Source organism: Pipistrellus hanaki (genome assembly GCF_964339955.1).
Source record: "Pipistrellus hanaki genome assembly, chromosome: 6".
NCBI classification, from domain to species: domain Eukaryota; kingdom Metazoa; phylum Chordata; class Mammalia; order Chiroptera; family Vespertilionidae; genus Pipistrellus; species Pipistrellus hanaki.
Window position 1 is genome coordinate 20,628,459 of NC_140508.1, and position 12,962 is coordinate 20,641,420.

General features: G+C 37.9%; 1 long non-coding RNA gene across 1 annotated transcript in view; it reads right to left on the reverse strand.

The window, feature by feature from the left end:
- LOC311625106 overlaps positions 1–399 on the reverse strand; it is a 74,492-nt gene extending 74,093 nt beyond the window's left edge. Inside the window, exon 1 of the long non-coding RNA XR_014795434.1 lies at positions 297–399. This is a non-coding gene — a long non-coding RNA (uncharacterized lncRNA). The remainder of the gene's footprint in view (positions 1–296) is intronic.
- Positions 400–12,962: the final 12,563 nt, after the last annotated feature.

The following is a 12,962-nucleotide window of genomic DNA, read 5'->3' on the forward strand; positions in this document are numbered from 1 at the left end:
TGCACCAGGAGAGGTGTGTCCTCAGTCTGGACTGTACTCTCTCCAATCTGGGATTGGGTCTAAACTGGCAGTTGGACAACCCTTTCACAATCTGGGACTGCTGGCTCCTAACCACTTGCCTGCCTGCCTGCCTTGTTGCCCCTAACCACTTCTGCCTGCCATCCTGATTGCCCCCTACCCACTCCCCTGTCAGCCTGATCACCCCCAACTGTCCTCTCCTGCTGGCCTGATAGCCCCCAACTGGCCTCTGTTGCCAGCCTGATTCCCCATAACTGTCCTCCCCTGCAGAGACCCACCTCTTCTGCCAGGATCAGCCTCCTCCATGCTGCGCAGAGCCATGGGACCCCCATGGAGTGACTGCTGGGCCCCCATGGAGTCTCACCCCATGGAGTGACTGCTGGGCCCCACCTCTGCTGTGACGATGTGAGGTTGTGATGCCACCTAGGCTATTATTAGTATAGATGGTTTAATAAAAATAAACAGGAATTTCCCTGGCTATTCTTACACATTTATTTCTCCAGCTAACTCCTGAAATTATTATGTCAAGTTTCAAAATAGTGCTGATTGTATTTTAAGTAAATGTGGTTTACTATGGGATGATATTGAAAGTATAGATGTCAGTAGACTTCATATTTTCCTATTATTGGTTCCTCCTATGTGTCCTTTTATTAACCTATGTGATCTTTTAAGTATGCCATTACCAATTCAAACCATTTTTGTGAAAAAATTTTAATACAGAGAAGTTATAAAACTATAATGATAGGCCATATATTCACTACCTTAGATCTAAATATTACCGATATTTGTCATATGTTATTTTTGTCTGTGGGTGTTTATTTATGCTATTTATATATTTCCTGAGTTATTTGCAAATAAGTTATAGGCATTATGATACTTTATTCCTAAATATATCAGCATGTATACCCTAAAAAAGACATGCCCTTGCTAACCATAATATCATTATCATATCTTTATAATTTCATCTAATATCCAATCTCTATTCAAATTTTCTCAATTGTTCTGAAAATGCCATTTACATCTTTTGGATTTTTGTTGCTCTTTGCAGCTTTGTTACATTTATTTACTTACTTATTTCTTTTCTTTGTTTAGCATACTATAAATTTCACCCTTTCAAAGTATATAATTTAGTGAGTTTTTAGCATATTTACAAAGTTGTTCAACCATCACTACTATCTAACTCCAAAATATTTTCATTAACCCTGAAAGACACTGTACCGTTAATAGTCACTCCCCATTTATCACTCTCCACTTCTCCATCCCCAGCCCATGGCAACCACTAATCTATTTTCTGTCTCTATGGATTTGCCTGTTCTGAACATTTCATGTGAATTAAATCATGCAGTATGTAGCCTTTTGTGCCTGGCTTTTTTCACTTATATAATTTTCAAGTTTCTTTCATGTTGTACTATGAATCAGCCCTTCATTTCTTTTCTTTTTTATTGAACAATATTTCATTGAATGAATAAGTACCACATTTTATTTATTCATTCATCGATTGATGAACATTTGAGTTATTTTTTAAATCAAAATCCAATCAAGGTTTACCCATTTTAGTTTGCTGTTATGTCACTTTAGTCTCTTTACTATAAAAAATCCACTCACCATCCTCCTTCCTTTTTTCTTTTTCTTTTGCCTACTTTGTTGAGTTTTTGAATAGACTAGGCCAATTTTCTGTAGAATATTTTGCATTCTGTAACTATATACGTAATTGTTAACTCAAGGGGTTGTGACATTTGCTCTTCAGTATTTCTACCAGTATATTTCCTGTAAACTTGAAGTCAAAAGACTGGTCTAGCTAGTGAGAGTGCTTCACAGAAGATGCTGTCTGCTTCATGCTGGATCACACCAGGAAGCCCACAACATCACGCTGTCACAATGCTGGTGATACTGTTTATCACTTGGTCCAGATGATCTTGCCACTAGGAAGGTTTATGTTTCCCTTCCCTGCCAGGAAGTGCTCTGTGAATGTATCTTATTCCCTAACAATTTTTCACTATTTTTTCTGCCTTTTTATAGAAATAATTTTATTCACTTTAATCTGTAAGAATTCCATACAGAATAGAAAACTGTTGTGTATCTTATTAACTTTATTTTTGGCTTTAAAAATTATCTGGGTTCCTCTTTTAAATGAAATCTTTACTTCAATTATACTTTCAAGCTGGTAGTGGCAAATTGTCCCCCAATATGTTGTCTTCCCCATTCTTTAATAATAGACAGTTGCATGAGAGGAAGGAATATAATAGTGCCTAGATTGCCTACCTCTGGACTTGGTGAGAGAAATATATTTTTATATTCAGACCACTGCTGTATTTGTTTTGTTCTCCCAAAGATTATGACTATTATTTCAAACTAAAAAAAAAGCTATTGATTTTTGCATTTTAATTTTATAACCAATGTCTCTAAATTCTCTTATTGTTTGTAATAGGGTGTGTGTGTGTGTGTGTGTGTGTGTGTGTGTGTGTGTTCCTTTTTTCCCCCTAGATTATTCTGGATAGAAAATAAAACACTCTATGAATAATGATACATTTCATGCCTTCTTTCCAACATGTAAACCAAATGTCTTTTTCTTGTCTAATTACATTGGCTAAGCAAAATAAGTCAATCAGGGAAAGACAAGTATCACATGATCTCACTTATATGTGAAATATAAGGAACAAAATAAACTGATGAACAAAATAGGACTACAGACATGGGAGCAAGAAAAAGACTGACAGATCTCAGAGAGAATGTGGCAAGAAATTAAAGAACTTACATGCATAGCCCATGGACACAGACAATAGACAGGTGAAGGCCCCAGGGTGGGGTGGGAGATGGGTAGAGAGGGGAAAAGGGGGAGCAAATCGGGGGCAATCTAGAATGTGTCAACAATAAAATAAATTTTTAAAAATGCTATGGCCCTCGCTGGTTTGGCTCAGTTGATAGATTGTCAGCCTGCCAGTTGAAGGGTTCCAGGTTCAATTCTGGTCAAGGGAAAATGCCAGAGTTGTAGGCTTGATCCCCAGTAGGGAGTGTGCAGGAGGCAGCCAATCAAAGATTCTCTCTCATATTGATGTTTCTATATCTCTCTCTCACTTTCTCTCTGAAGTCAATTAATATATATAATGCTATGCTTAGGTTATATGCATGTTACCTCTCTACCTGGATGCAAGAGGAATGAACATCTTTCCCTTACATTTCTGACTATACTTTTCACTAACTAACTCAATGGGAGATTTTTCCCAAATAGATGGAAAGTTTGGACACTGAGAAGTTCGCCCAACAAATTAACAAATATTGGCTTACAAAATCCTGAATTTGGTTTGATACATTTTAAAAATCATTTTGGGAAACAGACAAGTATGTTGTAAGGCAATTTTGTTTGGTTTAATTTTTATAGGACTGAATATTGACTTTTCCTTTTAGTTGACTTGCAGTATTTTATATTACCATTTAATATTTACTTTTATCATTTTCATTTATAGTACATTATAAATATAATAACATATATTTCACTCTAATTATTGTATTTTTACATCATATTAATAGTTATTATTTCCAAAACATTATTATATTTTAAGGATGAACTTTTCCTTATTTTTAAGGTGCCAATAGACTCCTATTTGCTTATTTTTACTTATGATTTTTTTCATGATTTTATATGAGTGAATTGAATTTAATCTTTATGAGAACTTTTAATTGACTCATAAATGATGCAGGTGAGATTTCTTTGAATTCCTGAGGCTTGGGTCTCTTGCTCCCAGACCTTCAGTTCGAGAGCTGTGTATTAGGACATTTTTACAGCATTAGTGGATTGGTGGTTGGAAATACTTCTGTTTTCTCTTATGAAATTTTAACTTCCATGAACCAAGGTTCACACCATTTGGTCTAGGTGATATACGTGGAAATCTGCACATTTCAGATCTTTTCCCCAATTCAAAAATGGGCCATAGGGTCATCATTTTCATCAAAGACCTTCAGTTGTTCCATTCCCCAATATTACGGGCTTCTCCCCAAGTCAATTTCCAATCCTTTCAACAAGTGGAGGAATAATATAGGTGAGACCTGTGAGCTAGCAGGAAGGAAAAAGAAACTTCACTGGCAATTCTCATTACTCTTTCCCCTCTTTCTTCTTCAAAGAAATTTATCTTTTGTCTTCTATTCTGCTAGATTCCCATTCATCTTTGGAGATAATTAGTTCAGAGTCATGATTATTTTGTCTTTTATTTCACCTTTTTGCACTGCAGGAGAAACAAAATGGTAAAGCCTGATATAATTTTAATCTCTATAGAACCCTCAAGGTGGTGGGAGCGCTTATTTTCACAGATGTTTCATTTATTTCTGAACTGCATACACACTCTTTTAATTCACTCTGCTCAAAATTTGGTCAGATTCCTAAAGATTTTTTTTCCATACTGCTTTAGTGTGGGGTGGGGGTCTAAGTCATGACAACCTCTTCTGTCTCTCACTTATATCACTGCCATTTCTCAAATATTAGAACATTGAGTGTTGTCTTCTTTTCTCATTTAACTTCTGATGGTCACCTCTTTTGCTGGTATTTAACTTTAGTCCAATTTTCAGGTTTAAAAAGGAAAGAGGTTGCATGTAGCACCATTCTGCCATTTTACCCAGACATGCAAGAATAATCGTTTTAAATTAATAATATATAAATGCATAGTTACTGTTTAACATTACAAAAGGCTGTGTTATATAGGCACACTCATAGCTTATCATTTTAATTCAATTGTGATATTTAAATAATGCAATATTATGCTATCAATGCAATGCATAATAACCTAGCAATATTATTTTTTTCAACAATCCTTAAAAATGTTATTTAATCATAAAAGGCTGTAGGAATATTGAGTTTTTATAAACTCTGAAATTCAATTTCAAGAGGAATAAACATTGTAGACTCACCAAAAGTACCTGGATCTACCCATGTTGTTGCAAATAGCAATATTTCATCTTTTCTTTTAGCTGACTAGTATTCCATTGGATAGTAGAGGACCCTCTCACAGTCTGGGTGCCCTCATGGGTAAGGTGACCAGATGTCCCGCTTTTGGCTGGACAGTCCTGATTTTTAACAATTTGTCCCGCGTGCCGCGGTGTTTTAAAAAGGTCCTGATTTTTAAAACACCGTGGGACGCCGGACAAATTGTTAAAAATCAGGACTGTCCCGTCAAAAGTGGGATGTCTGGTCACCTTACCTTAAAGTAAACTCCTCCCAAAGTGAAGCCATGTCAAGGCCAGGGAGAGACAAAAGAGTCAAGGCCAATAATATAATCTACCATACAGGCTTTTCCCAATATAAGGGGCTGACATTTCCACAAATGTCTACCTTATTGCAGAAAAAATTTATTCATGTTTCTGCCTATTCAAAAAAATCAACTAACAATTTCTACATGAAATGCATCCTCACTGGCCACCATGTTACCATAACTAAATAAAAATAACAGCAAAAAAAAAAATACAAAACAAAACATCAATAAGAGTTTTCCTTGAGCAAACAAAAGGTCTTCTTCTGATTAAGCAACATTGACAACAATTGTTCCCTGCTGATTACCTAGAACCCGATCCCTCTGCTTCTCTGTGCTTCTCTCTCCATCACCTGGAATCCCCCAGAACAATCTGTGTTTACAACCTGTGCTCACTGGTGGCTCCGGCTATCAGGTTGGTGAAATAATAGATGGCAATTGCTGGGACCTGCCCTGGACAAAGGGCATGCTGCTTGAAGTGAAAGAAGAGGTATATTGAAGGAGGAACTGATAATAAGATTTGATGGTAGGCTGAGTATTGTAATAAAGGAAGGCAGGGGTCAAGGACTGTAAAACTTCTAATTTGGAAGAGTGAAAGATGAGTAGTATCACTAAAAAAAGAAATGACTGCAAAAGGCTATTCTAATATTGGAACCAGCTGCAACATAAGAGCCAAGTTGTTATGTTAGTCGGTTATGGGGGAAGAAAAGTGACATCAAGAATCATAATCAATTTTCACATTTTAGAAGTAGTTGATTTTACAGTCAGTTCTGATAAACGAGTTTCTCTTTTCCCTCCATTGACTTTCTTTTTTCTGTTTTTTAATATATTTTATTGATTTTTCACAGAGAGGAAGAGAGAGGAAGAGAGAGTTAGAAACATCAATGAGAGAGAAACATCAATCAGCTGCCTCCTGCACACACCATACTGGGGTTGTGCCCGCAACTAGGGTACATGCCTTTGATTGGAATTGAACCTAGGACCCTTCAATCCACAGGCCGATACTCTATCCACTGAGCTAAACAGGCTAGGGCCCCTCCATTGACTTCCAATGAAAATTAAGAAAGTTCCTATAAGAAGGGAAGAACAGAATCTCCCAATTGACCTGATTTGCTGCCCTTTTTTGTTGTTGTTATTTTTGTCATTTGTTTTTGGAAATAACAGTATTGCAAATGCCCGGAACATCTAGAAACCCTCCCTGATAATGGCATCTCCTCTCTTTGCCTCCAACTCAGCCTACCACCTGTGTCCCAGCCATAAGAGTCCTCACATGAAAACTTAACTCGTCTCTTTTTAGCCTGATTGCTTCCATGTTAAATAGATTTAGAGTCAATTAAACTTCTTTATAACACTTTATAAAGTGAACACTTTATAACACTTTCAAGTGAACCGGCCAAAACAAGATGTCCATGCAGCTTTCAATTCAGTTAATGCCTGTTTTAACACCTAAATTACTAAAGTTCCAGAGGGCCATTTATACTGCTGTTTAATGGTATAAATGAACATTTCTTTAATTATATTTTAAATAGAAGGGTAATAAGCAGCCTCATTCTGGCAAAAAACACAAAAATACTACGCCCATGTATACATATTCGGTTCCTTCCTCCTTCCCTCCCTCCCTCCCTCCCTTCCTCCCTCCCTCCCTCCCTCCCTCCCTCCCTCCCTTCCTTCCTTCCTTCCTTCCTTCCTTCTTTCCTCCCTTCCTTCTTTCCTCCCTTCCTCCCTTCCTTCCTTCCTTCCTTCCTTCCTTCCTTCCTTCCTTCCTTCCTTCCTTCTTTCCTTCCTTCCTTCTTTCCTTCCTTTGTCCCTCCCTTCCTCTCTCCCTTCCTTTCGTCTTTTCTCCCACAATTACATATTGAACCCCTGCCATGTGCCTTGTTCTGGAGATACAACAGCAAGTACAATGAAGCCTTGATCCAATCTGCATTAGAGGGAAAAGACAATGTATGTTTTAGGTGGTAATAAGAGCTCTGGGAAGACTGTCTCAGGGAGAGTAAAGAGCAGATGCTAAGGCCTTGCCCTTTAAGACTATTTCCCAAATGTTAAAACTTTCTTCTCAGTGGCAATGCTTGGTAAGTTTTGGAACTATGATTGTAATTATATTAATTGAATATTAATGTATTTTAACTTCTACTCCATTATCCTGGGGCTTCTAACCTAATTGGAGACAGAGATATATGCATGCAGAATAACAAAACATAAAACTATTTTAAAATGTAATAGACCTTATGCCCCTGAAGAAATACATTTTAAATTTTTATAGAAAGAATATCTATATTCACAATAGCTAGTGAATAGGACGATAGTAGACACATTTTTCATGTTTATTTTTATACCTGATGACTCATATAAAAAACTAATGGAAGGAGATAAAGAAGTCAAGTAAATAAAGATAAAAAGTAACTTATCAGTTGACCATCATGCCGATAGCAGCAAATATGCCATGAAAAACAGGGTTTTGTAACATTAACTTTGGAAAATACTGTATTAAGGTATTTGTTACATTAGTGAAAGAAAGGTTCTGAGAGGTCTATTTCCATTCTCAGAGAACATAAATTTGACTAGGGCCAGTCCGCTTAAAGAAACTTCCATTAAGAAAGTAAATGTAAGAGGGAAGTAACAAATTGAATTTGCTCCTAACATCAACAACTTGAGCTCTAGACTAGGAGAATTAAAATGTCCTCATGTGTCTCAATAAATTCACTTCCTGATATTCACATGGCAAATGTCCTATATCCATGATCCATGGTAACCAATATATAATAAAATGTTCCAAGTAAGTTAATTATGATTTCTTCTTCAGATATTCAGATTCAGGGTTACCTTTAATTCACCTCCAACTTGAATAAGTTCCAATAGGGAAACTACTAACTTCTGTTGACTGAGAGGAGGGGTATTCTTCAGTTTATCAAGAGAGGCAATTCATCAGTCTCCTATTCATATATCATAACAATGAAAAAAATTACTTGCTTTATTCCTGTCATTGAAAAATTAAAGCTCTTGATCATCTCAGGTCTGGTTTTTCCAATAAGAGGAAGTGCAGAATACTATTGCTATCTACATCTTCCTGGGATATTCTGACAAAATGTGTTTGGACCTCACCTGTAAGAGTGTCTAAAAGCTAAAGCCAGGTACCAATGCTGAGAAGGAAAGTCCCATGAGTATGTGGTTAGATAAGACTATCTACTGGAGAGGATCTTAGATTTTTAGGAGCAGGTATGAAACAAACATTTGTCAGGAATGTTAGGGAAGTTCTCCCAGGAGAAACCGGTGAAGGGATGGACAAGCAAGTTGGGAGGAAAAGAAGGCAAGCAAAGGTGTGATTTTAGGTTAGATCCAGCCTAAGAGGAGCTCTGAAATAGGAGTTGGGCTTTCATCTTCCCATACTCACCAGTCTTTGCTAACATCCAGTCTTTGCTAACATCTTAAACTCAAAGGCATTTCCAACTTTGAACATGTGGGCAAAATGGATCCAGTAACCCAATGACAGACCTTCAAACAGAGTCAAGGTAAAGACCATTAAAAGCAAAACCAAATAGCCCAGCTGGCATGGCTCAGTGGTTGAGCATTGACCTATGAACCAGGAGGTCACGGTTTGATTTCCTGTCAGGGCACATGCCTGTGTTAAAGGCTTGATCCCCAGTGTGGGGTGTGCATGAGGCAACTGATCAATGATTCTCTCTCATAATTGATGTTTCTATCTCTCTCCCTCTCCTGTCTTTTCTGAAATCAATAAAAATATATTTTAAATAATAAATAAATAAAATCAAACAAAACAGAAAACAAAGGAGGAGTGATGAAATGGTGAAAGAGATCAAGAAGATATGGCACAACACCTATAGTATCTGATAAGAAAGTTGTGTAGAACCCTACATGGACCAGTTGAATCAATAATCATTGCATCCAGACCAGGTGGGTCTAGTTCAGTTGTTCTCCTTTCACTTTCAGTAATATTCATTCCTTTCCTATGTACATGAATTCAGTGTAGCCAATGGTAACTCTTCTTCATCTTTAATGTAGCTGCCTTTGGTTTTATAGCTCCTTCTTCTTTGAGTCTGGATGCAGAGATGTGAAATTAGCTGCCTGAATGAAACCGGACCCTGTGCCACTTGCCTTTAATCCAAGTGGATTTCTACAGAGATGAGTACATTTCATTTTCCTTCAGAGGAAATGCCATCTGTTAGCACTCCGGAAAGTAGTACTAATATATGATTCATTAATTTATGTATATTCTGATATGATCTGTGAGTGAAAAATCATTTTTTTAGACCTTTGTGGATCTCATGAGTCATTTTGGAATATTCTCTTATTTCCATTTTATTATGTGGCTTCAGAAACAAAATTAGAAGCTGAAATGAATATTTTATAGCCCACACTGTCTCGGTTCTCTAATGCATAATATCAAGTGTTGGCAATTAAATAAAGGCAAATAAAGAATTTTTAAAAAGTAATAACTTTCAAAACTAAAGAAATTTAGAATAGATTGACTTTTTAGTACATGGCATTATATAAAACTCATGTTTTCCCTTAAAGCCAGGAATAACATTCACATTGCTAGATCTTGTCCCATCTGATAGAGCAGATCCTTCAATGCTCTGCAAAGCAAATCCAATACATACTTCTGGGCACCTACAGCAGTGTGGCACACTTGAGCACAAATATTGTCAAAAGATAGTGACTGTCTTTATTTTCTTCCTTTCCTGCTCTAACCCTCACCAATAGTATCCACTAAGGCTTCAAATGTTGGGGAAGCTCCAGAAAGTTTTCACTCTTGTCTCCAGAACTTGCAGCAGGGTTGCCCCTTTGAGTCCATTTCTGTTGGATACAGCTTCTTCATAACTAGTGTTCAGGAATCCTCTGCAAAGCTGAGCTCAGGAGGCAGTTTTGGCAGAAATTCTGAAGCCCTCAGTTTTCTGGAGTTATATTGTGTGTGAGCATAAATAAGGAAATATCATTTTCCCAGGTTTTATCCTACATGCTATCAGCCAAATAATGTTAACTATTGAGGCTTTGGTGTTTATGTTAGTGTTGGCTTATAAGGCTCCCTCTCTCTAGAATTAAAGATGAAAGTTCTTTATGGAATTTTTGCAAAATAATGGGCAACTTTACTTCATTCCTTGCTTTCTCAGTAAAATCTGCACTAATCCCTAGTGTTTTGAGGGGCTACTTTAGAGCTTTGACTGGGGGAAGGAAGGAAGAGAAAAGGGGCACTACAATGAGTTAAAGGCATAAAGAGGCGCCCACAAAAAAACCCCAGCTATGTATGGGCTTCATGAGTACATGAAAAGAAGGGAGCCTTCTTCTGAATATATTATTAAATATATTATTAAATATATTATTAAATATATTATTAAATATATTCAGAATATATTTTACTTCTAAATATATGATTTGTGGAAAATTAGCTATTGCAGTTCCAACCCAAGTGTCAAGTGCTGTGGGAACTATAGATGCATCCCTTTGTGTAAAAATATATTAGAAGTGTCTGTCAATCAGCTTCTTCCCACCCACTGTATGTTTCTCCAGCTCCCACAATGGTTGGAGAATGTCAAAGAAAATTTATTTTAAACTGTCAGAGTAATGAATATTTTTTTGTGGCTGCCGGCTGTGTCATAATGAATTCCAGTTATAAAAGGTGAAAGGGGCATGAAACTTATTGAAGAGTTGTAAGTTTGAACCATTTGCCTCCATATTTGGCTGATAGCAGGATAGGAATGATGTCAAGGGAAGAAAATGTTGAAAAGCTTGGAATCTTTGAGTCAGGAGGAGGTGAAATCTTGGCAATAAGACTGCAGAAAGGCTGAGAGTATCTATCTATCTATATAAAAAGCTAATATGCTAAGCTATGATGCATACTAACCACAGGGCACAGATGCTCAACACAGCAGCTGCCAAGCTGCAATGATTTGGCAGTGGCAGTTCTTGGGTGATGCCCCCCAAAACCAGAGAGGAGGGAGCCTGATTCTTCGTGGGGCCATGCAAGTCCACCTTTGGCCGTGGGTTATGTTGTTGCTGGGCACTGTCAGCCCTGATTGGTTTACTGCACACTTGCATTTGTGTTCCACACCCTGTACAACAGCAACTTTGCAGAATGCCCTCTTGAACTCTGGGACCCCTTGGGGGATGTTGGAGAGTTGGTTTCAGCCTGATCCCCGCAGACTAGGCTAAGAGACCTCACCTGCCTGAAAGACCCCGTTTTCTCTGCAGACACCCTTTGAGCCATGGCGCCCCACCAGCCACCTTTTAATAAATTTCTTTTCAATGTCCATGAATCTGTGCACCGGATCACTAGTCATCAATACTGAGGAAATGAGGTAGGAAAATGAACTAGTCGACACCTGGGCAGAAATGGCTGGTAGATTTGACCAGAGCATATGTATGGCTGTGTACCACCATAACCCTGCCTACCACAATTCCCCAAATTCAATCACTTAGAAGAATAAGCATCTAGGCCATGTTTGTGGGTTTAAAATTTGTCTGTATTTAGCTGGATGGTTCCTCTGCTCTTGGCTACACCCACTCACCTGTGTGAGCGGTACCTTGTTCTCAGCTCATTGTGATTGGCTTTACCTGGAGTTACTTTGGTGCCTTGGCTTTGCCTTACCTGTTGTCCTTCAGCACTATCCAGGTTCATGGCAAAGACAAAGATGCAAGAGAAAACAAGCTAAAATATGAAAGACCCATCTCGCACCTTTGCTTATATTGTGTCAGCTAATATCCTATTGGACAAAGCAAGTCAGAAAGCTGAGCTCAGAGTGAAGGAGTGGGGCAGGTTTCCCATGGTGGGAAAGTATCATACTGCAAAGCCTCGTGGAGAAGGAGTAGGTGCAAAGAGGGGAAGATTAGGTCATTTTGCAATCTATTATACTAGTCATTCTACCCTTACGTTGATCTGTCAGTTCTGTGTTATCAGTTCACAAGGAAAATGTTGGTATGATAGAGACCAGAGACTATTTATTGTTAGAATATAGCCAAGTGACCAGGGAACCTATCAAATAAAAGATCTTTGTAACCAGTGGTGCAGAGTAGAAAAATAACACCAATTCTAAGCGCTAACTCTGTTTTCTCAGGTGCCTTTAAATAGAGATCCCACGTTTGCTACTTAACATTCGCATAGCACTTCCCTGTGTGCCATGTGCCTCACAACAATATTTAGGAATTCTCCTCACAACAGCCTGGGGAGAGTGGTGCTATGCTTATTTCAGTTTATTATGGAGGTGGTTGAGATGGCAGATGTGTCCCAGCAACACCAAGCTAAGTAACTGAAATGTGGAAAGCTTCAGCGGTCCCCTGGGGATTCAGAATATACCAGCGTGTTTCTGGCTGAAGTGACTAATGATTGGACTGAAGTAAATAAACTGAACAGATGTTTCAGCAACATGTCTTCACAGCTTCAATGCATATTAAGGATTTTCAAAGGACCAATTCATTTGCCTCAGATTGTAATAGATGAGTTGATATTATAATTAATGGCCTATAAGTTTTATTTGTGCCAAATCACCCTGTGACTGAACATATGCAACTTCAGTGAACTTGGGGTATTGTACTGTTTGTAGTAAATTGGGTTCTGTCAGAAGCAGATTCTGAGACAAGAATCCAGGGAAAGTATTTTATTGAAGAGGTGATTCCAGGAAATACTGGACGTGAGATTAAAGCATTCATTGTTAACCGTGGGTGATTGGAACTTCACTCTAGGGCAGTTTGCCA